The sequence below is a fragment of the Panthera pardus genome, unplaced genomic scaffold (genome assembly GCF_024362965.1).
Source record: "Panthera pardus isolate Hobbes unplaced genomic scaffold, ASM2436296v1 HiC_scaffold_8, whole genome shotgun sequence".
Lineage (NCBI taxonomy): Eukaryota > Metazoa > Chordata > Mammalia > Carnivora > Felidae > Panthera > Panthera pardus.
Window position 1 is genome coordinate 26,254,553 of NW_026527013.1, and position 25,876 is coordinate 26,280,428.

General features: G+C 45.0%; 1 protein-coding gene across 2 annotated transcripts in view; it reads left to right on the forward strand.

The window, feature by feature from the left end:
- The first annotated feature begins 14,164 nt into the window (after positions 1-14,164).
- The window catches only part of ABHD6 (abhydrolase domain containing 6, acylglycerol lipase), a 66,576-nt gene continuing 54,864 nt past the window's right edge, over positions 14,165-25,876 (forward strand). The window contains exon 1 of one of the 2 annotated variants that reach the window (XM_053898533.1): positions 14,165-14,547. The gene's annotated coding sequence lies outside the window, so the exon portion shown is untranslated. The remainder of the gene's footprint in view (positions 14,548-25,876) is intronic. The other variant, XM_019469952.2, reaches the window with a different exon arrangement.

The following is a 25,876-nucleotide window of genomic DNA, read 5'->3' on the forward strand; positions in this document are numbered from 1 at the left end:
GCAGAGAGAGAGGGAGACACAGAATCAGAAGCAGGCTCCAGGCTCCGAGCCATCAGCCCAGAGCCCGACACGGGGCTCGAACTCACGGACTGCAAGATCGTGACCTGAGCCGAAGTCAGACGCTTAACCGACTGAGCCACCCAGGCGCCCCAAAAAATGTTTATTTATTTTTGAGAGACAGAGAGACAGAGTGTGAGTGGGGGAAGGGCAGAGAAAGAGGGAGACACAGAATCCAAAGCAGGTTCCAGGCTCTGAGCTATCTGCACATGGGGCTGGAACCCACAAACCACGAGATCATGACCTGAGCCAAAGTTGGACACTTAACCGGCTGAGCCACCCAGGTGCCCCAAGGACGACATTTTCTAAGACAATAACAATCCTGTCAGGGTCCTGGAATAATGTTTAGTTGCTAGTATCAAAAGTAAGTTACCTGGGAGTGCCTGGCTGGCTCAGTCTATGGTGCATGTGACTCTTGATCTTGGGGTTGGTTCGTTCGAGCCCCATGGTGGGTGCAGAGATTACTTAAAAATAAAATATTTTAAAAAAGTAAGCTAATCTTAGGATGTGAGTCAACTAATCTGTGTTTGAATTTTTAACTTTGATCATTTGAATATTAATTTGAAAAATAAAGTAAACCTCTGAAGAGTGGTTTCTGCATATAGAAACTGCCCTTAAGGACTTAAAAAAAATCACCTGAACAGTCAGAAAACATTGACCCCATTCGGTAATCAGCACATTCACTGCGTGGAATCGGACTTAGAAAAAAAAAAAAGTACCTGGATTCTGGAAAGAAAATTGTAAGCCTCAAGTTTAACTGAAGCCAACTGGGTACAGGGGCTTGGCGGAGTGCTTTCTGTGTTTCATATCACTCAATACTCCTCTAAGCCCTTAAGCTATGCTTCCTCCATTTTATAGATGAGCAAACTGAGGTTTGGGCCCAAAGATACACAGCTAGCCCATTGGAGCTGGGTCATGAACTGAGTCACTCGGACTCCAGACCGGCCTTTCCCCCGCCAAACCAGGCACAGCAAAAATCTTAATAAGGAGCAAACACTGTAGGTGAGAGATGGGAAGGTGACCAAAGTAGGACTTTCACTTTTTACTGTAGACACTTGGGTATTGTTTGTTTGTTTAGTACTTAAAAAGGAAAAAAAAAGTACTAAACAGCTTTTTATTTTTTTTTTAAACCGTTTAAACAATGCCGGTGGCAACATGTTTTCTGTCTTTGTGCAACTGAGCCAAGGAAAGGCAGCTTTCAACTGGCCTCAAGAGTCACTGATAACATGGAAGGGTTGGAGTGACCAGGCTGTACTGCAGGCTCAAGGAAAGGAGAAACCCCACACTTGTCCATCCTGTGCTGGGAATTGGGAGTTTGAGACAGTTCCTTCCAGGAGCCTAGAGCCCGGAGCCCAGAAGGAAAGGCAGACCCTGGCCTGACCAACGATGCACAGTTTGAAGTGTCCTTCCTACTACCACTTAGTGGCTATGGATGACATTTCCTGGGGCATGTACTTTCAACCACTAGTCTATAAGATGCTTCTAGGAAAAAGGACAAATATGTATTACTTCTTCTTGGAGATTTATAACGCACATTAGCATCTTAAATGTTCTGAAAAGTTCTGCAATAAGGAAAGCTGCTTCACTGTACTGAAACAGGGCGTCCTGACTTTATTGTCCACAGAAACTTTTTCTTCATATAATTCCTTTCAATATCTCGAACAACGTCTGCCTTGGGAAATACCGTCCTAATGTGGCAGGGACAATCAGGTCCCCTCAAAGCCTTACACCCTCATCTTTGTTAATAAGCCCCTACTGAAGGGTCCCATGCATGTCATATGAATGGGTAGAAATGAGGATCAGGAGGTCAGACACATGGTCCCAAACATCACTGGGAGCCACAGCCATCCACCATGGACCCTGATGGGACAGGAGTCAGTGTGGGGCAATAACACTGGGAAAAAGATGGAAGGCAAGGTGGAGACTTCAGGAGGAGTGAACGTGTACAGGCTGAGTAACAGAAAGTAACAAAAGTAGCAAAAAAAAACCAAGGGGCTTGTGGGAAAGTCCCCACTCCTGGCGGGGGGATAAGCCGCATGACCCAAACAGGTGTTTCCAGTGACTAATGTCACTCTTTCTCTAGTAATAAATGAGCCCTAGCAATAGTCTTGTAGTGCATGCAAATTGCTCTGGTTATCACATTTCAGTCAGCTTCCCTCACCCCAACTGTGAGGGGAGGCGCCTTATTTAAATTTGCTTAATCGTGACACACCTCACCTTTGTATGATGATTTACAAATGATGAAGCAGGCTCTGGGTTTTGACCTCACACAGGTTCTTCCACACAAGGCTGTTCCTGGACCTCAAACAAGTCCTTTACTTTCTGAAGAACAGGGCTCAGGGCTCAGTCACTGCTCTGATTAGAACCCTTCAAAGGCCCTTTATTTGACCTAAAGACCAAGCTGATTCTTGTGGCCTCTACTTACCTCTACCTCTTCAAAGTAACACTGTTCTTTTCCCTTCTTCCTCCCCTGGCCTCCCTTCACACCTAGAGGCTTTCAGTTCCCACCTCAGAGCCTTTGCACAGCTGTTCGCTCCACCCATGCTGCCCTTCCTTCCTCCCCGCTCCAGGTCTCAGCTTAAATGCCACTCTGTCAGAGAAACCTTGCCAGAGCCCCCCAGCCCATCAATGTCTTCCCTTTTATTCTCTTCCATGGGGCCTGTGTCTTTTGCTTCATGGCATGTATCATAATGTATGGTTATCTATGGGCTGTGTGTTGTCTGTCTCCCCCTACACACCTCTGCGGGGACAAGGACACCTACGTGTGTCTGCACTGCCCAGGACAGGACTGGCATGTAGCAGGTGCTCAGTAAATCATTGTTGAATGAATGATATGGTGCTCTGATTGACTCCAGAGCCCAGCTTCTCGACCAGCTTGTGAGGACACTGATCCAGGGAACTCAGGTCCCTGGATAACCAAGGGAAGCCCCAGACCACCGAGACAAAAGAAATACAGCAGCCACCTGCGCATAGCGTCTGCCTTTCAGGAAGCACTGAGTACTAAGTTCTCATATAGCTGGAGCAGATCTCTGGAGCAGAGCTGGGAGCAGTGTAAATGTCCGACTTCGGCTCAGGTCATGATCCCACGGTTCATGGGTTCATACCCTGCTGTGAGTGCAGAGTCTGCTTCAATTGGCTCCTCTGTCCCCCTCTCTCTTTGCCCCTCCCTCTCTCACGATCTTTCTCTCAAAAATAAGTTGAAAACAAAAAAATAGTAAAAAATGGGGATATAATAGCTCTTACATTGTAAAGCTGTGACCATCTTGTGAGTTTATAAATAAAGGCCAGACTCAGCAGTGTCTGGCCCTTAGGAAGTACTCAGCTGGGGTGATACTCTGCCTTTAGAATAAACTGTACAAAGAAGGGACTGTTATCCCCATTTTACAGATGAGAATGTTGAGGTTTAGAGATAATGAAGTCAGGCCCCAGCCTGTAAAGTGACTGTGAAGCGACATAAAAGGAGGAATTCAGGTGTTGGGATTAATTCCCTTAGGCACCCTTTCTTTATGGTACAAAAAGGCCCATTAACTCCAGACATCATCTGAACAATTGCAAACTCTGAGCCAGTGGTATTTGCAATTAATGGGTTCTATCTCCCAGGGTGGGACCAGAAGGAGGAGAATGATGCCCTGGTCTCAGGCATTTAAGGGGGTGACAGACAACTCAGTAATCAAGATAAATCATATTTTATTGCAATATTTTCACTAATTAATTAATCTTGAGTAAGCAAAACTAACGCAGAGCATCCACTATGAACAAAGTATCAAATATTAAATGAAGACGGAATCCAACCCTCACTTTCATGATCCCGCCTTATTCACCTCATCCTAGTCCTGCTCCTGCGATCTGCAGATCTGAAAAACACTGTGGGCACACTCAGAGCGCAATGCCTGTTAATTCAGAGAATGACACGGGAGAAGACAGCGCCCTCTTCTGGCTGATAGCGAGCACTGCTCCTCTCCTGGGGAGCCACGTTCATCTTTCCTCCTTAGAGCAGCATCTCACTGCTAGAACAGTCTCTTCTGGTACCTCAGCGCTTTTCATCCTGCTGTTTTGAGACACCTAAGGCTGCGGGCAGGCCACACGATGCCATTGGAGCCCCATCACCCCAACGCTTCCCCCTGGCCACTGCACTGCGCTGGATCCATTGCCTTTCTCTCCTTGCCACACGCACGAACAAGCCCAAGGACTTTTCCCTGCTTCTGTGGCCGATTCTAAAGCTACCTGTTAGTGTAAAATTGGCCCTTCCAGGCTGACCATGAGAGGGGAGTGAGGAAACAGGACCAAGAGGTGGAAGGCTTCTCACAGCTGCTGACTGGTGGGTCTTGAGCAGGGAGCTGGCTGCTTGCCTAACTGCACAATTTCTTCTTCTTCTAAGGGTTTGGTGCCAAGTTTCTTTCATTTTAGTTAATTATGCTTTAATTTTTATTTATAAATAATTTCAAATATGCATAAAAGTTGCAAAAATAGCTTGAAAACTCATGTATCCCCTTCATCCAGGTTCACCGATGAACATTTTTTCATTAGTTTTTCATTATTTCATTAGTAATGAAATGCAAATTTCATTACTAATGAAATTTTTCATTAGTTTTTATACATACAGATTTTTTTTCCCTCAACCGTTCAAGAGTAAGTTAGAGACATTAGGATCCTTTATCCTTAAATACTTTCAAGTGATTTCTTAAGGACAAGTAATTCGTTTATATAACTGCAAGGCAATTAACACATCAAAACCAGAAGGTTTAGCAACAATACAATATTATTACCTAATCTACAGACCTTGTTCAAATTTTACCAATTACTCTAATAATGTCCTTTATAGCAATTTTTTCTTTCTAGTGCAGGATCCAATCCACGCCTATGCATTGTACTTAGCAGTCCTATGTCCTTGACGCCCTCTAATCTGACCTGTAAAATTCCTAAGCCTTTGTCTTTTATATTCTTGGCATTTTTGAGGTGTGCAGGCTAGCTATTTTGTTGGCTTTCCCTAAGTTTGGGTTTGTCTGAGGCTTCCTCATGATTATTCAGGTGATGCATTCTGAGTGGGAATACTGCTTAGGTGTTTCACAGAAGTTCTTAAATAAGCATCTCCTGGTAGTCACAGGGAAGTCAGGTGACTCAGACACAGGAAGTAGATTGTGATTTAAAAGCTCTTAATAACAGTCGCTAACATTTATTGAGTGCTTGCTGTTTGACACGCCTCTCTGTGTTTGTTGATTTGGGCACTATTCTCTCCTTGTAACTGGTGCTTATGTTGGATCACAATAAAACAATAATAGCAGTACAGGTGTTGAGCTTTATTAGGCCCCATATTGTCCATCTTCTTTTCATGTACAAGGTCCATTAAGTCTCACTACCATCCAAGTACTACTATTATCTTCATTTTACACATGAGGAAACTAGCCTCAGAGAGGGTGTCGCGTGCACCAGCTCTCGGAGCTACCAAGCTGGGACTGTTTGACACCAGAGTATGAGCACTTAGTTGGTCCCCTATACCATTTCTTCTCTGGTATGTAGCACTGACAAGGCCCTGCCAGTATTCCAGCTCAGAACACTGAGAACAATCCATGTCCCACCCCCTAGACTCCCAGCAAGCTGGGATGTTTTCTCCCCCATATTCTGAACTCTCCAGCTTACCCCACACATAAGGAGCATGAGAACTTGGGAGATACCCCATGCTGTGAGTAGGGGACCTCAGTAGGGGGTGTGGTGTTCTCCAGGGGCAGATATCCCTCCTGAGTCATCGCCCATTGGACAATTATTTACAAATCCACTGAAAATTACATCAGTCCCAAAGACAGGGCGAGGAGTGCAGCTATGAGCAGGTGTCAATCTTTTAAAAAAGTTTTTTAAATGTTTATTTATTTTTGGCAGAGACAGACAGAGTGTGGGCAGGGGAGAGGCAGAGAGAGAGGGAGACACAAAATCCAAAACAGGTTCCAAGCTCTGAGCTGTCAGCACAGAGCCTGATATGGGGCTCGAACTCACAAACCACAAGATCATAAGCTGAGCACTTAACTGACTGAGCCACCCAGGTGGTGTCAATCTTCAACCAGTGACTCATAAATGATTCTTGATGCAGGAATCCTACTGCAGGATGACATTTCTCCTCTACAGGCAGAGCCTGCTCCGAAGTCAGCCAAGAACCAGATTTACGTGCAGGCCAGTGTCATTCCTAAGACATGACCTTAAGAATTCAGCCCTAGAGATTTGTTGCCACAAGTAAGTCCCAGCCTGGAACCGGGGATCATTTTGCATCATGGGTGTTTTAGGGGATTTGTTATTCACTCATTTAACAGTTAGCATACTAAATGTGGAGGGAGATACAGAGATGAATAAGGCAGCTCTTGCTCTTGGGGACTCAAAATTAGATAGTTAATTGGACTTGCCTTTGGTTTCTGTGCCTCTGAGTCTTCATTGTGTATCCAGTGGCCAAAAAACAATTATGAATATGAATTACCAATGTAAATCTTGGACTCGAACCTCTTTGAGCCCCATTGGCCACCATTTTCTCTGGACCATTATGACCTCTCTGACTGCAGAGTCAGGAAGGGTGACCAACCCTCCCAGTTCGCCCAAAACTGAGGGGGGCTTTTGGTGCAAACACAGAGAAAGTCCTGAGCAAACTGGGATGAATTGGTTACCCTAGTTTAGCTGGGAACAAGGGCAGCAGGAAGAGAATGAGCAAGTGGGAGAGTAATAACAATAGTCAACATTTATTTTGTTTAAGAATTTAGTAACGGTTAGGGTGCCTGGGTGGCTCAGTTGGGTGGCTCAGTCGGTTGAGTGTCCAACTTCGGCTCAGGTCATGATCTTGCAGTCCGTGAGTTCGAGCCCCGCGTTGGGCTCTGTGCTGACAGCTCAGAGCCTGGAGCCTGCTTCGGATTCTGTGTCTCCTTCTCTCTCTCTGCCCCTCCCCTGCTCTCTCTGTCTCTCTCTGTCTCTGTCTCTCTCTCAAAAATAAACATTTAAAAACAATTTTAAAGAAAGAATTTAGTAATGGTTAGAATAAATTTATGAAGTAAGTACTATATTACCCCTATTTTATAGAGGTGTAAACTGGGACCCAAAGAAAGGAAGCAACTTGTCAGAAGTGTATACTTGGTAAATGAAGAGTCAGGCCTGTCAGAGAGCAAATCCTGTGTTCCCGGCCATCACTCTGCACTGCCTCAGTGGTCTCATGTATAAATGTGGTGCAGATGAAGTCTCGAACGATGTTTGAGATGAATTCTCAGAGACTGGAAGGAGACTCCTCTGGCAGCAGTAGTCAGTGGAAGTCATGTTTCCATGGAGACCCAATCAGATCCAGCCAAGCTGCGTTTACATGTAGCCATAGCAGCGGAGAGCTGCCATCACTCAAATGTGGTGGATTTCTTAAGAAAAAGACCCTCAGTAACAATTTCCTGAGCTTCCACCAACGCCCATTCTATCATTCAAGACTTTGGTGGAGTCTCCACAGCAGCCTGCAAAATGTGAGTCATGTGCAAGTGTAGAAGGTGTTCATTGAGTACTGTGGTTAAGAGCACAGATTTGGAGACAGGTCTGTCTCTACTGCATCACTTGCTGGCTACACAAGCTTGGGCAAGTTACCTAACCTTGAGCCCAGTTTCCTTGTCTGTTAAATGGTGGAAGTCATAATATCCACACTGCACACTGTTGTAAAGATGAAAACAAATGGGATAGTGCATGAAAAGCACAATGCCCAGGACAGGGTAGGGAATGAAGAAGTGTTCACTACCTGTTAATTAACATCTGCTCATCCTATGTTTTTAAATGAGAACAATCCACTTGAGAACTGACACAAAGGAGTAGATGACAGTCTATTCCCCACAGCTGTGTTCTCCCCTTTGCTTTGTCTGCCCCACACCTCTCTACTTCCTCCCATTGTCCTTTCCACCTCTGGCTCTTTGGCCTGTTTCCAGCCACTTGTGTGCCACTGGGAAGAGATGACCAAACTTGGTACCTCCTGCTCCAGTCCCATTGGGTACCCAGTACCTCCAGTCCCTACAACCCCAACTGGGGCATCAGGAACCACTGCCTGAAGGGTGACCAAACTATAATCCATCCACATGGATGTGTGATCCAGCTCCCTGCATGACCTCACAGCTCAGAAAGGAGACAAGATAAAAACAAATGAAGAAGCATTATCCTTTTGATAAATTAGATTAGAGGGCATCGTGATTTAGATGGCATAATGTAACATACATCTTTGAAAGTGTCATTAAGATGTTTATATCTAAGTGGCTACCTGGTGGGATGCTTAAGGGCCCCAGGAGAGACACCAGGGACAGCTAAGAGGGACAGGTCTCAGGACAGTGTCATGAGTGATGTGGATGCTGAAATGAAACCTGTGAGGACCTTAAGAAATATGTGTTTTCTTAGCAAGAAGAACTATGTGCTAAACACACACACACACACGTTAGTAGCCTTCAGCCATTGATTCTCGGTTCACGCTGGAGGCTTCATAATGTCTGTTCCGCAACTGATCCTTGACTATTCAAAGATGGTTTCTAAGCCCCTCTCAGAACTGGGCGAGCCCAGTAAATGCTTGGTGTATGAACCACACTGATGCTGATGGCTGATATTATGCACACGTCCTCTGTGCCAGGTCTGGTGCTAACCTGTAAATACACTATTCAGCTTGATCTTGTCTGCAGCCCTGTGAGGTTGGTACCATCATCAATTGTTCGTCATCACCTCCTACGTATAGATGGCGAAACTCAGGTTTACACAGACAGATAGCTTGTAAGTGGCAGAGCTGGACCCGGATCCACTGTCTTCACCTGAGAGTTGTTCCAGTGACTCAGACACTTGGAGCTCGTGTTTGCTCACCTGCTACCTGGCTAGCCCAGCCATCAGTCCCAATTTGGTACCTGTATCCCCAGTGTCCTTGGGGTACTGCTATCTCCCCTAACCTCAGTCAGTGTGGTTTAGGTGAGGTAGGAAAGGATTTCTTAAACAGGACATAAAAAGCACTAAACACAAAGGATAGTTTGACAAAATTAATGTTTGTCCAAAAGCACTAAAGAAAGTGAAAAGATATGCCACAAACTGGGCTTTGCAGCACATATAACTACAAACCATTAAGACACAGACAATTAGGAAGATGGGGAAATGACACAAACAGATATTTCACAGACACGGAAACACAATGGCAAACAAATATATGAGTAATTGCTCAAGCCCATTAATGATACGCGTAAAGATTAAGATCACAATGAGATACCCCTTCAGACCTACTAGATTAGAAGCAGTCAGTCTGATGGTTCCAAGTGTTGGCAAGACCCTGAAGGTATTCTCCTACGTTGTCCTTCTAAAAGTTTAGTTTCGCTTCTTATATTAAAGTCTTTAATTTATCTTGAATTAATTTGGAGAGGGGTGGGTTGTTAAATTCCATGTTTTTCTATATGAATAATCAATTGTCCTAGCATTTTTACCGAATTGTCCCTCCTTTCGCCAGTGATCTGAAATGTCACCTCCCTCATAAGTCACGTTTCCTTATGTATGTGGATCTGTTTCTGTGATTTTTTTTTTTTTTTTTTTTTTTTTTTTTTTTGAGTAGGCTTCATGCCCAGCATGGAGTCCAGTTCTGGGCTGTGAGATCAAGACCTTAGCTGAGATCAAGAGTCGGATGCTTAACCAACTGAGACACCAAGGTGCTTCTTTTTCTGTGATTTTTATACTGTTTCATTAGTGTTTTTATCTATCCCTACATGAATACACACTGTCCTAATAACTATACTTTTATAACAAGTCTTGATATCTAATTTTTCTTCTTCATTGCAAATATTTTTACTTTTCTTGGACCTTTGCTCTTCCATATGAATCTTAGAATCAGCTCATAATTTTCTTTTTTACCAACTCGTAATTTTTTTTTTTACCACCTCGTTCCTAATTAATTATTGAAAAGCCCTGTTGAGATTTTGATTAGAATCATTTCTGATTTTGAAGGAAGCATTTCTAACTTTTCATTATTGAAAATGATAATTGTTGTAGGTTTTTAATTTTGGTGGCTGCCTTTTAACCTGATCAAGGAAGTTCTCTTCCTAGTTTCCTATCAGTTATTACCAAGAAAGACTGTTGAATTTTAAAATTTTGCAAACATTGGGATGATCTTATGGTTCCCTTTTAATATATTGATGTGGTTAACTATAGGAATAGATTTCCTAATGTTAAACTATCCTGACATTCCTAGAATAAACCTGTCTTGGTAATGATACATCATCCTTTTTATGTATTGCTGGACTCAATTTACTAATATTTTATTTAGGATTTTTACTTCTATGTTTTTGAGGGATTTAGGAGTAATATTGGTCTGATCTTGTTTGGTATGGAATTTAGACTGGTATAATAGGGTGAATTGGGATGTGTTCTCTCATTTTCTATTTTCTAGAAGGGCTTATGAGAGAGTAATATGATATATGTCTTGAAAGTTTAGACTCACTTCTAGAATCATCAGGCTTTAGTTTTTCCTTTGACTAAATATTTCATCAATTTCTCTAATAAGATTCATGTTTTCTATAGTTGACAACTGATAGAATTTGCTGGTGAATTGAACTTGTTATCACTATGTAGTGTCACTTTCCATCCTTAATGATTTTTGTTAGTCAGTCACCATAACACAGTGGTGGTGTTTCTTTTGGATACTGTTTGTGAGGTGTATCATTTTCCACACGTTTACTTTTAACCTTCCCAAATTCCTATATTTTTTGGAGTGCCTCTTGAAACAGCACCTCTTGGATTTTTGTAACATCCAAGTTGACAATTTCTGACTTTTAATTGATGAGTTTAGTTAATTTGCTATGATTATTAGTAAATCTGGACTTTTTAAAAATTATCTTTTTTGGGGGGAGGAATCTTACTTTTTCTACAATTCTTTGGGTTGGTTGGCATTTGTTTATTGGCTTATGTAATTCCCCCCCCCCCCAGTTTGAAAGTTATACATGTTATTTATATTACTTTAGTGAATACCATTGACAATGTACCACACATAATTAATAAAGCCAAAATTACTATCTTAATTCCCTTCCCACACCAATGCAAAAGCACTGGAACACTATTTTTTTTTTTTTTACCACCTCATTCCTAATTTATTGTTGTCTCTTATTTTAGTTCTGACCTTGTGTAAACATACAGATTATGGGGGTGCCTGGGTGGCTCAGTTGGTTGAGTGTCCGACTCTTAATTTCTGCACTGAGTGTTGTGCCTGTTTGGGATTCTCTCTCTTTCCCTCTGCCCCACTCCTCTGCTCTTTCTCTCTCTAAAAAAATAAAAAAATTAAAAATTAAAAATAAACTTATGGATTATGCATTATGTCATCATTATTGTTTTGTACTGACAATTTTGTTTAGATTCACTCTATTTACCAATTTCCTCACTCAGTATGCCTTCTTTCATTTCAGTTCTTAATTGGGTCTTTTTTTTCTTCTTTCTGAGGTATATCTTAGAAGTTCAGTTTGTCAAGTCTTCCAGTTGTAAATTCACTTTATTTGTATTTAACCCTTATTCCTGAAAGGCTAAGGATCCAATTCTCAGGTCTTTGGAGATATTATTCAATGCCTTTGAGTTTCCTATGTTGCCATTCAGTAATCTGCAGGAAATCTAATTCCTTTTCTGGGGAATAATCTGTCTTTTTTATCTCTAGCTGCTTTTAAGTTCTTTGTTTTTATTTTTATTTATTTTTATTTTTTTAAAGATTTTTATTTATTTTAAGAGAGAGAGAGCAGGCAAGTTGGGGAAGGGCAGAGAGAAAGGGAGAGGAGAATCCCAAGCAGGTTCCATGCTCAGCATGGAGCCCAACACAGGGCTTGGTCTCATGACCTGACCCAAAATCAAGAGCCTGGATGCTTAACCAACTCTTAATTTCGGCTTAGGTCATGATCTCAGGTTTGTGGGTTTGAGCCTCATGTGGGACTCTGTGCTGACAGTGCAGATTGACAGTGTGGAGCCCGCTTAGGATTCTCTCTCCTCTCTCTCTGCCCTTACTCTGCTCACATGTACACACATGTGTGCTCTCTCTCTCTCTCTCTCTCTAAAAATGGATGAATAAATTATTTTTAAAAAGATTTTATTTTTAAGTAATCTCTACACCCATCATTGGGCTCGAATTCACAACCCTGAGACCAAGAGTCGCATGTTCCACCCACTGAGACAGCCAGGCCTTTTTTGTTTTTAGTATCCTGCAGTTTCACTACAATGTCTCTTGGTGTGGATTTCCTATTATTTATCTTGCTTAGGATGTGTTATGCTTCCTAAAACTGGGGATTCGTGTCTTTTTTCTGCTCTAGAAATTCTTACCCTTTACCACCTCAAATATGGCCTCTCCTCCTTTTTTGAATTTTTGTAAACGTTTATTTATTTTTGAGACAGAGAGAGACAGAGCATGAATGGGGGAGGGTCAGAGAGAGGGAGACACAGAATCTGAAACAGGCTCCAGGCTCTGAGCTGTCAGCACAGAGCCTGACGCGGGGCTCGAACTCACGGACCGTGAGATCATGACCTGAGCCGAAGTCGGCCGCTTAACCGACTGAGCCACCCAGGCGCCCCTGGCCTCTCCTCCTTTGATGCTGCTTAAATGGATTTTAGATCTGCTCAGTCTATTCTGCATATTTTGTAATATCTTGTTTTCATATTTTTCATGTCATATCACTCTGTTGTCTTCTGATTAATTTCTTCAGATAGGTCTCCCAAATCACCATATTTGGTTAATCATGATCCATGAGAATCCTGAGCAACTTACTCTTTGATGAGTACACTATCCCTGAAGCTCTGAGAACAATTCCATGAAGCATGTCGAATGTAACTCTTGAAATCTGAATGATGAGATGGCCAATGTCTTAGAGGAAGATGCTTCAGCCCAAGCCAGGGAGATTGTCCCTAACTCTGGATGGATTCCAGCATACTAACAGAGGCAGATTTTACAAGGTAGTTACCAGTGGCCTCAGAGATGTTCCTTTGCCACATCTCTGAAGCTTTTTGTCCATGACCCATTCTTAAAAACCAGGACCTGCCCAACTCAACCAGGTTCTGCCAGTCTGGAGGGTTTGGCAGGAGGGAGGCTGCCTTTGTGGTGGAGTTAAATACCAAGAGAGTCCTGCTGGGCACTGGTCCCACCTAGGTCTGGAGCAAGAGGCAGACAAGGAAGCCTTCATTCAGGGCAGCAGAAGATACCACTCCTCACCCCCACCCCTCACACACTGCTCAGCACATAGTAAGTGCTCAGTAAGATTTTATTATATGAATGAATAAACACTCTGATGGAAGAAGTCCCTAGTGCAGTGTGGGCCTGCTGGAGGAAGTGACATCTAAATGGAGGCATAGAAAAAATAAATAAATTGAGGCACAGTCAAGAGGAAGTAGTCAGGCCAAGAAGAAAAAGAAGAGTTCTTGGTGGAGGGAACAGCCCATTCAAAGGCCAAAGTGGTAGAATTCAGCTTGGGCACCCTCAGAATACTAGATGAGGGTGCAGTGGTAAACTGAGGCCAGATGCTCAAAAATCCAGGCTTTGTGGTAGATAAGCTAGTCAAACAACACCATTTGAATTTAATGGGTGATAACTTTTATGCTCCCCTCCTAATTTTTTATTTGCCTAATTAGGTTTAACTGTCCTTAAAAAGAAGAAATGACCATAGTGGGGATTCAACCAGCAGTGGATGAAAGCCTTTCCAAGGTTACTATTTTGTGTCCCACCCTCTCCCCCGCCCCCCCAGCTTTGGAACCAGGTGCAGGGTTTGAATTCCCAATCCTGTCCTTTATAGGTTGAACCCATGGGCAAGCGGCTCACCTTTCTTCTGAGAAAGGAAGCCAATCACAACGCGTACCTTACAGTATTAAATGAGACGACATGTGTAAGGCAGTGTTGCTTGGCTTGCCTGTGAGCCTGTGCCTATCTTTCTGAGCCTTTGGGGGGCAGAGATCCAGCCAGAGTCACTTTGGAGCCACGTGCCCAGTAGCACTAGGCACATAGTAGCTGCTCAGTAAATGAAACAACGCCTCGACGAACTCTGGCGGTGCCTTGTGGAACTGTGGCTCCTTGGGTCCCAGTCCGCAGCCTTTGCCCTAAGTGAGCTGTTTAGGGGCGGGGCGGGGCGGCCGGGTTCTGCCCTCGGCACTTAGCGCTGAGCGCGGAGAGCAATAGCCGCTGGCACTGGGGCCTGGGCTCTTAAGTGCTTGGAGACAGGTTGCCAAGGTCGGGTTGTGGAAGCCACTAACTCGCCCCTCCGGGTTTAACGCTCTGAGCTGGGGCGCAGAGGAGCTTAGGGTAGACCGGACGCTGCGGCCGCGGAGCTGCGCCAGGGGCGACGAAGGCGGAGCCGGCTTTTCCGTCGGCTGACTCAGGCCGGCGCGGCGCGCCTTTAAGGCGTCCGGCTGAGCCGGGCGCGGGGAACCGAGCGACGCGGGCACGAGCGCAGCTGCCGGACGCGAGCGCGGCTGGGGGACGAGGACTGGCCTCTGGATCCCGCGGCACTATCCGTGCGCCTGAGGTCAGGTGAGCGCCGGCGGGCCGGGCGGGGGGTGCGCACCTGAAAGCGAGGGTATCCGGGGGCTCCCCCCCCCGCCGCCCCGCCCCGGCCCTGTGACCTGCCCTCCACTTTTCGTTGCAAGGCTGCCAGGCCGCCCCGCAAGCGGCGCACGGGGCGAAATGGGTCGGGAACCTGCACCTCTGTTTCTACTCCGTTCTCTCGCTCCGGCATTAGCCCCTGCACGCTCCCCTCCAGTGCCTGGATAGGTTTGACATTCCCCGAATCCCAGATGCCCCCACTTCCCAGGCTGCCTGCTGCCCTAAGCCCAGGGACGAGGTGAGGCTGGGTCGGGGACCTGCACCCTTTTTCTGTTCCGCCTCCCACCGCTGGCTCCGGCACCAGTCTTTCTGCGTCCCTCCGGGTGGCTGGATGGTTTGGAGGCTCCTGCACCCTCGTTCCTCTCACTTCCCGAGGAAAGGCTGCAGCTCGACCTCCCAGCTAATGGCGCCAACCCCCGTCCGGTCCCCAGATATCTGCGCCCCTCGGGACCTCTCTCCCCCAGCCAATACCTACCCCCAGCAGCTTTTCAGCTCACTTTTCCTCAGCCCACCCCAGTTACCCTGGCCTCATGCCCTCTCCTCCCAGCAACCCTTGAGTCAAGATGCTGGTACAACCATCCCAACAGCCCGGTGCCGCCCGGCAACCCCCGGCAACCCCCAGCATCCCCCGCCTACACTTTCACTGGCTTCTTGGCAGCCTTGGAAATTCGGATTGTGTAACGCTGGCTGCAGGGCAGAGCACATGCAGATGAGTGGAGGAGGCCAAGTTGACAAGAGAGATAGGGAGAGAGGAAGAGGGTGCCAGAGGGTCTAGAGGCTGTGCATCCAGGGATATGTACCTTGAGCCCTTTTTGTGCTCCGAGGTTTGGTTGATTAAGAACAGGTTTCAGCTTGGACTGGAGACCAGCATTTGCCTCACCTCTCACCTGTTCAGAAAACCCTAATGGCTGGCTCTACCTGGCTGGGAGTTAAGTTATTATAAATAATAGCTGACGTGGAATAAGTACTGGCTGCCAGATCATGTGCTAAGCACCTTTAGAGGATTACCTGCCTTACTTCTCCCAACAGCTCCCAGAGGTAGGTACCAATGTTATGCCCATTTCTCAGAGGAAGAATGTGCCCCCTTCCCAGGGCACAGTGGATCTGACCTCAAAGCCCCCATTCTGAACCACTAGACTTATTTTTACCCAACCGTAACTAATAAATTCTTATCAACATTTTTATAACATAGGAAGTCAGAAATAAGAGAAATTAATAATCTATGTTCTTAGCGCCAATTTATTTTTCTAAAAATATTTTCTCAGACCAACGAGGGGTCCTGGGTGTCCTCCTCAAGGAGACTGATGCCCAAAGAGAAGGGACGTGCTGGAGGCCATACAGCTAAGAAGTACCAGGGCTGGGATGCTAAACATGTCCTGGGATGGTCAGTCCTCACTTCCTGGGTTCCCAGTACTGCCCCAGCCCATCAGCCTAGGCCCCTGGAGATTCTGTTCCCTCTTTGTATCCTGATTCCCCCCTCCCCCACCCCCTGCCTCCTGTGCTATAATCCAGGCAGGTGACCTGCTGCCTTTGCTTAAGCTCTTCCCTCCTCTGGGAATGCCCTCCCTGGAATCTATGAAGTCTAAATCTTACCTTAGCTCCAGCTCACCGGTCCCCTCCAGGAACACACCTCTGATTCCTCCCCTGGCCCCAACTGAAAGTGATTCCTTTCTCCCCTGGGATCTTATAACTGGGATCCTACTGCCTTCCACCTTCATGATGGCATTTGGAAAGTTCTGTCTGCATGTGTCTGCCTATGCTCTCTGGGGCAGCTATGCTGGCGGGATCAGAAGCGTTCCTCAAGACCCTTTTTCCCATCTGCCTGGTGAAGCCCCAGGACAAAAGGGGAGAGAGAGAGAGAAAGAGAGATCCGGGGTGGGGGTGGGGGGTGGGGAGAGTTATGACATGGTTTCCAAAGTAAGGATAGACTCAGAATTTCTGAACCCTGCAACACCAAACTCCCTTCATTGAGCTACAGCCTGATCACAGGGAGAATGGCTCAGCATGGTACCTAACATTATAATTACAGGTTTGTTTTTGTTCATGACCCAGAGGATTCCCCCCAGAGAAACTTGGGTCCAAATCCCACTGCTACCACTGCTACCTGTGTGGCCATGGGCCTATTATCTAACCTCTCTGAGTCTTAGCTTCTGGTAATGGCACCTGTTTCAGAAGGCAATGGTAAGATTTAGATAAAGCACAAGGTCCAGCATGTGGTAAGCACTCAGTAAGCACCAGCTATTATGGAGAGTGAGACAGTGTTGGCTACCACTTTGAATTACTGGAAATGTATTCAGTCGTTACTGACTGGCTCATATTGACTCTGCTTAGAGGTGGGCCAGAGGAGTCCCAACCAAGAAGAGGTAAGCATTTTTTTTTTTTAAGATTTTAATTTTTAAATCATCTCTACACCCAAAGGGGGCTTGAACCCACAACCCCAGGATCAAGAGTCACATGCCCCACCGACTGAGCCAGCCAGGCACCCTGAGATAAGCATCTTGTGTGTGTGGTCAGAAAGGCCTCTGAAGCTTTCTTCGACACTACACCGTCCATTGCTTTGGTAAAAAGAATGGCCTTTTCTGTTTTTTAGCTTTAAAAATCTGAGCTTTGAGTTCTGTGAGGCTGCACATATCTAGAGTAAACGTGTGAATACAGTTCATGCAATTGTAAGTAATTGTGAAACTACTGATAGGAAGATAAAACACTCGTTCTTAGAGGTTACATGGGTTTGCACTATGTGTTGGTTCAGACTTATCTTTGGGGCAAAAGGTTTGAATCAAAGATTTGCTTTGGATTAGGGAGAGAAGGAAAATAACAGTGAGTGTTTTTTCCTAGTAAGCAGCTCAGAGTAGAAATCTGCTTCCCTACCAGTCATATTCTTTACCAATGCCTGATTGTTTTGGTGACTAGGTCAATTTTTACAGTGATGAGTGTTCAAAAGAAAAGGACCAGGAATGTCTCCCTCAAAGCTAAGTGTTTGGAATATGCTGGAAAACCGGCTCGGCGGGTTGAAAAAAAAATCGTTAAAATTTCTCCTAATTTGATTATTGGCATAAGTTAGGATTGCCTTTGATAATTTCAAGACTGTTGCGCTTAGATATTTTAAGGCATACATTTTTGTAAGTTTTCATGGTTCTGTGGCATTTAGCAGGCTATAGGACTTTATCTCTGTGACCCTGTAGGGACATAAATACTTTTCATACTGTCAACATGGTGGCTATCAACTTCAAATTAAATAAATTTAAAAATTCTCTTAAGTCACACTAGCCATATTTCAAGTGCTCAATAGTGACTGTATTAGGTAGAGCAGATGGAGAACATTTCCATCTTTCCAGAAAGTTTTGCAGGATGGCGCTGTTTATATCAAAAAGGCCATGGGCGAACAGGGTTAAGTTCCATTCTTTCTGGCAAGTCACTTGGGGACCAAGAAATGGAATGTGCCGAGGATATTTCATTGTCAAGAATTAGGATGATACTTGGGGCGCCTGGGTGGCTCAGTCGGTTAAGCGTCCGACTTCAGCTCGGGTCACGATCTCGCGGTCCGTGAGTTCGAGCCCCGCGTCGGGCTCTGGGCTGATGGCTCAGAGCCTGGAGCCTGTTTCCGATTCTGTGTCTCCCTCTCTTTCTGCCCCTCCCCCGTTCATGCTCTGTCTCTCTCTGTCCCAAAAATAAATAAACGTTAAAAAAAAAAAAAATTTATAAAAAAAAAAAAAAAAGAATTAGGATGATACTTAAATCCCCTTAGCCTCATTTTCACTTTCTGGTTCACTGTCGTTTAACCCTGCCAGATTCAAAGGATTAGGGAGAAGACGGAATCAAATGAAATGTCTTCTAGCAGTGTTTCTCCATCCTGGCTGCATGTTAGAATGGCCTAGGGAATTTTAAATTATTTTATTTTATTTTGAGAGTGAGAGAGAGCACATGCAACTCACATGCACAGGAGCAAGGGAGGGGCAGAGAGAGAGAGGGGGAGAGAGAGAATCCTGGTCAGCCTGAAGCAGGACTCGATCTCACACCCGTGAGATCATGACCTGAGCCAAAATCAAGAGTGGGAGACTTAGCCAACCTAACCATCCAGGCGCCCCCACCTAGGGAATTTTTTAAAAATACCCATGTCCAGCCTCTGCCCCAGGCCAAATGAATCTGAATCTCTGGGGATGGTTTCCCAGAATCTATATTTTTAAAATGCTACCTGGGGGAGTCTGTGCAGCCAGGCCTTCAAGACTGTGAACTTAAAAGAAAAAAAATCCCTGAGGACTGGAAGACAGTGTTTCAAGGTAGATATAGTAAGTGGCTAAGAATGCTCCTTATTGATTTACTTTAGCAATAAATCCAGGGTTGGAGGTCAGTGGGTTCACTTCCTCCAAAAGGGCTCTCGGTTGAGGACAGCTTTGTCCCCAAGGGTGCATTTGGCAGTGTCTGGAGACATTTTTTCTTGTCACGACTTAGGGGTGGCTTCGAGTGGGTAGAGGTCCCAGATTCTGCTAAATATCCTACAATACATAGGACAGCCTCCCACAACAAAGACCTGGCTGGCCCAAAATGTCAGTTGTGCCACAGCTGAGAAACCCTGATCTAGACACAATTTTTGCAAACCAAAGTCCTATCTGACCTTGGATGTAGTTGTCTCTTGAAAGAAGGTCAAGATATGCTCCTAAACTGGGCCCTCAGAAACCCTCTGGATCGTATTCCAGGCTTTCCGATCCCAGAAGCCACGTAGGGTGTCACTGCCTGTCGTTGGATGCGTTTGGGGCTGCACCAAGGAAACTGCTGATTCAGGGGCACAGGGCAGTCTGCGGATGACGTGGGGAGAGGTTCTTACACTGCTGCAGGTTGGGATCCTCTTCTTTTTGTGAAGCAATTATATAAAGTAATAGCAGCCTTTGCCTTGGGCTATTTTCCAGAAGCTGTGGCTCTGTGGCTGTTGGCGTTGGATGTTTACTTTGTGATATACCCCAAACAAGATTCGAGCCTTGTGTGTGATGAATTTTGGGAATGGAGCAATGGGCTAGACTCTGGGAGTATCAAGACAGCAGCACAGACACGCCCACTGACTCCCGCATCTGAGTGGCACTGGAGGGGATGGAGGGGTGTCAGGGCTGCCTCCCCAGGCGTGGGAGGGCAGGCAGGGTCTTCCCGGCTGTACAGAGTGAGCACTTGGTATCTGCCCGTCACTGCTTGGGGCAGTCTCCACGCATCCTCTCATTTTGTCCTTTCACAGGGGCTGTAGGAGGTCAGCTGATTCGCCAAGGTCACACAGCTGGTGGGTAGCGGAGCAGAGATTTGAACCCAGGCTGTAGAACTGCAGAACTGAATCCCCCGAGGAGCATTTACAGACTGGGGCTGTGCTTCCCAGCCAAGACTTGTAGGACGAGCTGGAGCTCACCAGGCAGGGGGGAGAAAAGGCACATGGGGGAGAGGGTGTCATGCGTGCCAGAGCCGTGGAGGTATGAAAGAGCATGGCATGTCAGGGATTATAGCTCACTCAGAGACAGGGGGGGTGTGTGACAGGAGAGGATGATGCTTGAGAGACGGGGAGGTATGAAATCCTATGTAGCCGTGTGAATCGTGCTGAGGACCACTGGGAGCCACTGGTGGAATGGGATGGAGGCAGAGAAAGAGCTGTGTGACATTGGGCAGCTTGCTTAACCTCTCTGAGCCCCAGCCTCCCATCTGGGAAAGGCCTCTAAAACTCAGCACTGCGAAGATTGTTCATTTTGTTGGTGACCATGAGGAACAGAGTGAAAGAGTGGCCTGCAGTGGCACTGGTGGACAGCCCTGTTGATTTGTGACCTCCTGGCTTATCCTTATTTACGAAGTGCCTGCCACAGGCAAGGCAGTGTGTCCTCAAGTGCTGTGGCAAGGTGCAGAGATGTAGTAAGACTCGTGTTGAAGACTTGCAGCCTCGTGGAGGGCACAGTGAGTGTTCTCACGGGTACTGTGATAAAAGACACACATCCCCAGGGCCATAAGAGACGAGTATTCCGACAAAATGTCTGAGGCATGGAGGTTCCTAATGACTGGGGGACCAAGGGCAGGTACACTGAAGGAGATAACTCCTAGCTCTGCCAGAAAGATTCGTGAAGGAAAAGATCGGGGTAAGTCATGGGCATCCTCCAGGTGGAGAGATTGGGGGAAATAGAGAAAAATAAAAAACCGGTTCAGGTGCGGTCATCCAGAGGGTCAGAGTATCAGCATTTCTGGTATCTGATTCCCTGTGGTTTCCAGATTATAGAGGAGAAGCGGAAGTCATCATAGTAGGAAAATATTCAGTAATGAACTTGCGACGTTCAGACTGAGCCTCCACTCTATCACCCCTGCCTCTGTATTCAAGCCAGGCTCTGGGACCATCTACATCTTGGTCATCTCTCCCAGCTCGTAGGATGTTTTGCAAATACATACAGGACAAACACTGAAATTGTAACTCTTGTGAGAGAGGCAAGACTTCATGAAATGAAAGCAAGCAATGTTGGAGAACTGCTGGAATGACATGTCAAGGCAGTAATAGATGAGGATCTGGCAGTGTGACACCTGATGAAGAAAAGGGGAAAGAGCCTTGAAAATCAAACAAGTAAGCCCTTGAGAGATCAATTGGGTATGTTTGCAAAAATGTCCTTTTTGCAATAGCCCTGGTCACCAAATGTTAACTGGAAGGATTTATCAGGCTTTAAAATGATCCACGTGAGATTTATTCTTTGTTCTAAGAATTAGCACAGGATTGCAGTTATGACCTAATTTTGTTTAATGTTTACTATTGCTTTTAAAATACATTTGATTTGGGGTTTTTTTTTAATGTGGATTAAGTTCTAAACAGAACTGTTTTCCTCTTAACTGTGAACTCTCCCACGTGGTTTCACCACGTCCCTTTTTCTGATGCTGATTCTACTGGGTTACAGAGATGTCCTTCGGAAGGAGATTCTGGCTAGAAAGAAGGTGGGGACCAGCTCACAAAGGGCCCTGAATGCTGGGCCTCTGCTGGGAGCCAGAAGTCTTGTCCTGATTAAAAAAAAAAAAAAAAAAAAAACCTCCTGGCTGTTGATAACAGGGCTCCTTTTTGTGGAACTCCGACTTTGTTCCTGCAGTTAGAAAATGCTGTCGACCAACTTCACCTCCTTTAGAAGTGACAAAACCCTCTTTAATCTCCTTGCTTTTCCTTTTATTTCCAATCACAGATTCCACAATGGGAGAATGTTTTTCTTTGGGGTGCTGAGGTTCTATTTTAGGCCCTCTGCTATTGCATACCCATATAGAAGGCTATTTTAATTCTTTTCAGTCATGTGGAAGATAGTCACTTAAGCGGTGCTCTTTCTAGCACTTTACCTTTGAGAGGTGACCTCAGCTGATGACAGTGCATGCATTTGCACTAATCTGTAAGAGAAGTGCTGGAATAAAAATTTGTTCTGGACTCCCTGAGAGCCTGAAGTCTTTGGGATCTTTGGAGATCAAAGGTCAAGTAACTTTGGCTCTTTTATCCAGCAGGAGACTGTCTTGTATTTCTGTAGGGTTTCTTGTTTAAAACAAAAGTTTTGGGGGCGCCTGGGTGGCTCAGTCCGTTAAGCGTCCAACTTCGGCTCAGGTCATGATCTCACAGTTTGTGAGTTCGAGCCCCATGTTGGGCTCTGTGCTCATAGCTCAGAGCCTGGATCCTGCTTCAGATTCTGTGGCTCCTTCTCTCTCTGCCTCTCCCCTGCTCATGCTTTCTGTCTCTCTCAAAAATAAGTAAACATTAAAAAAAAAAAATTTTTTTTTAACGTTTATTCATTTTTAAGAGACAGAGACAGAATGCAAGTGGGGGAGGGGCAGAGAGAGAGGGAGACACGAAACCTGAAGCAGGCTCCAGGCTGTCAGCACAGAGCCTGACGCAGGGCTCAAACCTGCAACCATGAGATCATGACCTGAACCCAAGTTGGATGCTTAACGACTGAACCACCCAGGCGCCCCTGGGCTTTCTTGGCAGGCAGTTATTTCAAACGATCACCATAGTCTACATCTTAACCCGAGCAGTGGTGTTTTGAAGATGCTAGGCTAGGTCAGGGCATACGTTGCATATTTTATTGCTTGTTTCTTTACTGATACAATTTTTTAGAAGACAGCTGCAAGACACATGAGCTACTTCCCTTCCAGCAGAAGTCCTGATTGAACTGCATAACTTTCTCCCCACTGACTGTGTCCCCTTCTCCAGGCAATCGGGATAACAGGATTATCTGGTTCTCTGATTCCCTGCCCACAGGACCAGCCAGGCTAGGCTGAATTTCCTTGCCTGACAAGCTGCCTTAGCTGGTAGAAGCTGGGGAGGGAGTTGTGGGCTTGGCTGGTTCTTGAGCCAGAACACCCAGGGGGAACCAGTTGCTAGCACTTTGGAACCTAGAGAGACAGAGTTCTCCTCTTATCAGTACCTCTCTCAGAGCCACAAAGGAGATATGCATTTCCAGTTTATGCACATGTATGGTTCCAGAATGGAAATCCTTATCTTTTGTCTTAGAATGCTGGACTTGATCAAGGAGGACTGAAGTTCCTGTCAAACTGACTTAACCTTTGGATAGTCACACAAGGCAGCAGCTCTCCCAGTCTTTGTTATCTTAGTAGGCAGCCTGTGTAGCTTGTGGAGAGAGAGAGAGAGGGAGGCAGGCTACCGGCCTTCATATTTGTATTTGTTTCTTCCCTTATCATGTGAAACAATTAAGGTTTGGTCGTTCTCTCTCTCATGGGCCTTTTTTTTTTTTTTTTTTAAATAAATTGAACTCCTGTATCTTACTTATTTATTTATTTTTGAGAGAGATAGAGAGTGGGAGTGAGTGAGGAGCAGAGAGAGAGAGAGAATCCCACAAGGTGTAGAGAGAAAGGAGAGAGAGTGTGGAGCCCGGAATGGTTCTCAAGTTCACCTGACACAGGCCTTGAGCTTATGAACCGTGAGCTCATGACCTGAGCCAAAGTCGGATACTTAACCAACTGAAACACCCAGGTGCCCCTGCTTGTGGGCCTTTTAATTAGCTTAGAGTCCAGAACTGGCCAGAAGAAGTTTTTGTGCTAATGAAAGTGTTCTCTATGCTTCCTGCCCAGGGTGGTGGCCATTAGCTACATGTAGCTCTTGAGCAGGTGAAATGTGACTAGTGCACCTGAGGAACTGAATTCTACATTGTATTTAATTTTGATCAATTTAAACAGCCACATGTGGCTAGTGGCAACGGTATTGGACAATGCAGGATAGACCATTCTATTTTAGGACTTTATATTATATTTTGTAATTAAATAGAGAAAGCCTTACACATGCACATGATAGTAATTCAAAAGATATAACAGGGGGCCACCTGGGTGGCTCAGTCGGTCCAGCGTTCGACTCTGGATTTCCGCTCAGGTTGTGATCCTGGGCCATGGGATCATGCCCGTGTTGAGCTCCTTGGTGAGCATGGAGCCTGCTTGAGATATTCTCTCTCTCTCTCTCTCTCTCTCTCTCTCTCTCTCTCTCTCTCTCTCTCTCTCCCCCTCTCCCTCCCTCTCCCTCTCTTCCTCTGCTCCTTCTCTGTCTCTAAAAAAAGGTCAAAAGATACAAGATGCAGCCATGATAACCAGTTTCCTGTGTATCCTTCTCCCTCCCTCTCCTCTCTTTCTTTCTGTCTCCTTTAATGCAAAAGGTATTATTCTATCCATTCTCTGCTGTTTCTTGTTTTTTGGTGTTGCTTTTTTTTTTTTTTTTTTTGAGTTAACAGTGAATCTTGGGGGACACCTGGGTGACTCAGTGGATTAAGTGTCTGACTCTTGGTTTCAGCTCAGGTCACAGTTCGTGAGATCAAGCCCTGCATCGGGCTCTTTGCTGACTGTGGAGCCTGCTTGGGATTCTCTCACTCCCTCCCTCTCTGCCCTTCCCCTGCTCATGCTCTCCCTCCCTTTCTCTCTCTCAAAATAAAAACATAAATTTTTTAAAATCTTAAAAAAGAATGAACCTTGGAGGTCATTACTCATAAAGACAAATAGAACTGCCTCATTATTTTAATGGCTTATGTTTAATTTTGTTTGTATTTAATGGCTATACATAATACTTCCTTATAAAGCTATACCATTGTTTACTTAACAGATGCCCTATAAGTGGGCATGAGTTAATTTCACTCCTTTGCCATGATAGATTCTACCGTGACATGTAACCTTCCACAAACATGATTTCATACACTAGGTACAAACATAAACTCTTAGAAGAGATTCTTAGGTTGAAGGTATGTGCGTTTTACAATGTCACAGATTTTAACAAATTGCCATGCATAGAGTTTGTTCATGGGAATATAAATTGGTACATTGTATAGAGCATCTATTTGCCCACAGTCTCTGCAACATAGACTGTTACTAAACTTTTTGTTTTTTGCTGGTACGGTAAATAAAGATTGCCATTGTTGCCTGGGTGGCTCAGTTGGTTAAGTGGCTGACTTTGGCTTGGGTCATGATCTCACAGTTTGTGAGTTTGAGCCCAGCATCGGGCTCTGTGCTGACAGTGTGGAACCTGCTTGGGATTCTCTCTCCCTCTCTCTCTGCCCTCCCTTGTGTGCTCTCTCTCAAAATCAATAAGTAAACTTAAAAAAAAAAAAAGATACCACTTTAAAAAATTAAGACTGCCATTAGCTTGTCAATTTAATCTGCATTTCTCTTATTATAAATGAGCTTGAGGGTCTTTTTATATGTTCGAAAGTCATTTGTGTTTACTTTCTGATAAATTATCTACTCAGATCATTTGCCCATTTTCCTATTGGATTTTGTTGTTGTTTTGATTTTTAGGAACCTTTTGTACATTCAGGAAATTAGTCTGTTGTGTCTGAGTATGTATTGACAAATCTTGATCTTGGTCATGGTGTATCTTTCCATGTGGACATTGAAAACATGTTTATGCAGTGAACATGTTAATCTTTTCGTTATGGCCTCTGGACCTTCTATCTTACTTAGACTTTCCCTGCTGAGATATTTTCAAACAGAGTTCTTATGTTGTCTTACAGAACTTCCATGGTTTTATTTTACTTTTTTAGGTTTAACTCTTTGACTCCTCTGAAATAATTCAGGGGTTTTGTGGATTTACCTTCCCTTGCTGGGCTCCTCATTCTTCTGCCATGGTGCCTTGGCACTGTGTCTCCCTATCCAGCCCTGGTTTTGAGCTGTGGGGTCCCTCTAGCAGCCACTCTGGTAGAAACATTATCCTCATTTGTTCCCTGGCTGCCACCTTCTCATTCCTTTCTTTATTCTGTGTTATGTTGTTATGTTGTGTTATGTTATTTTTTAAGT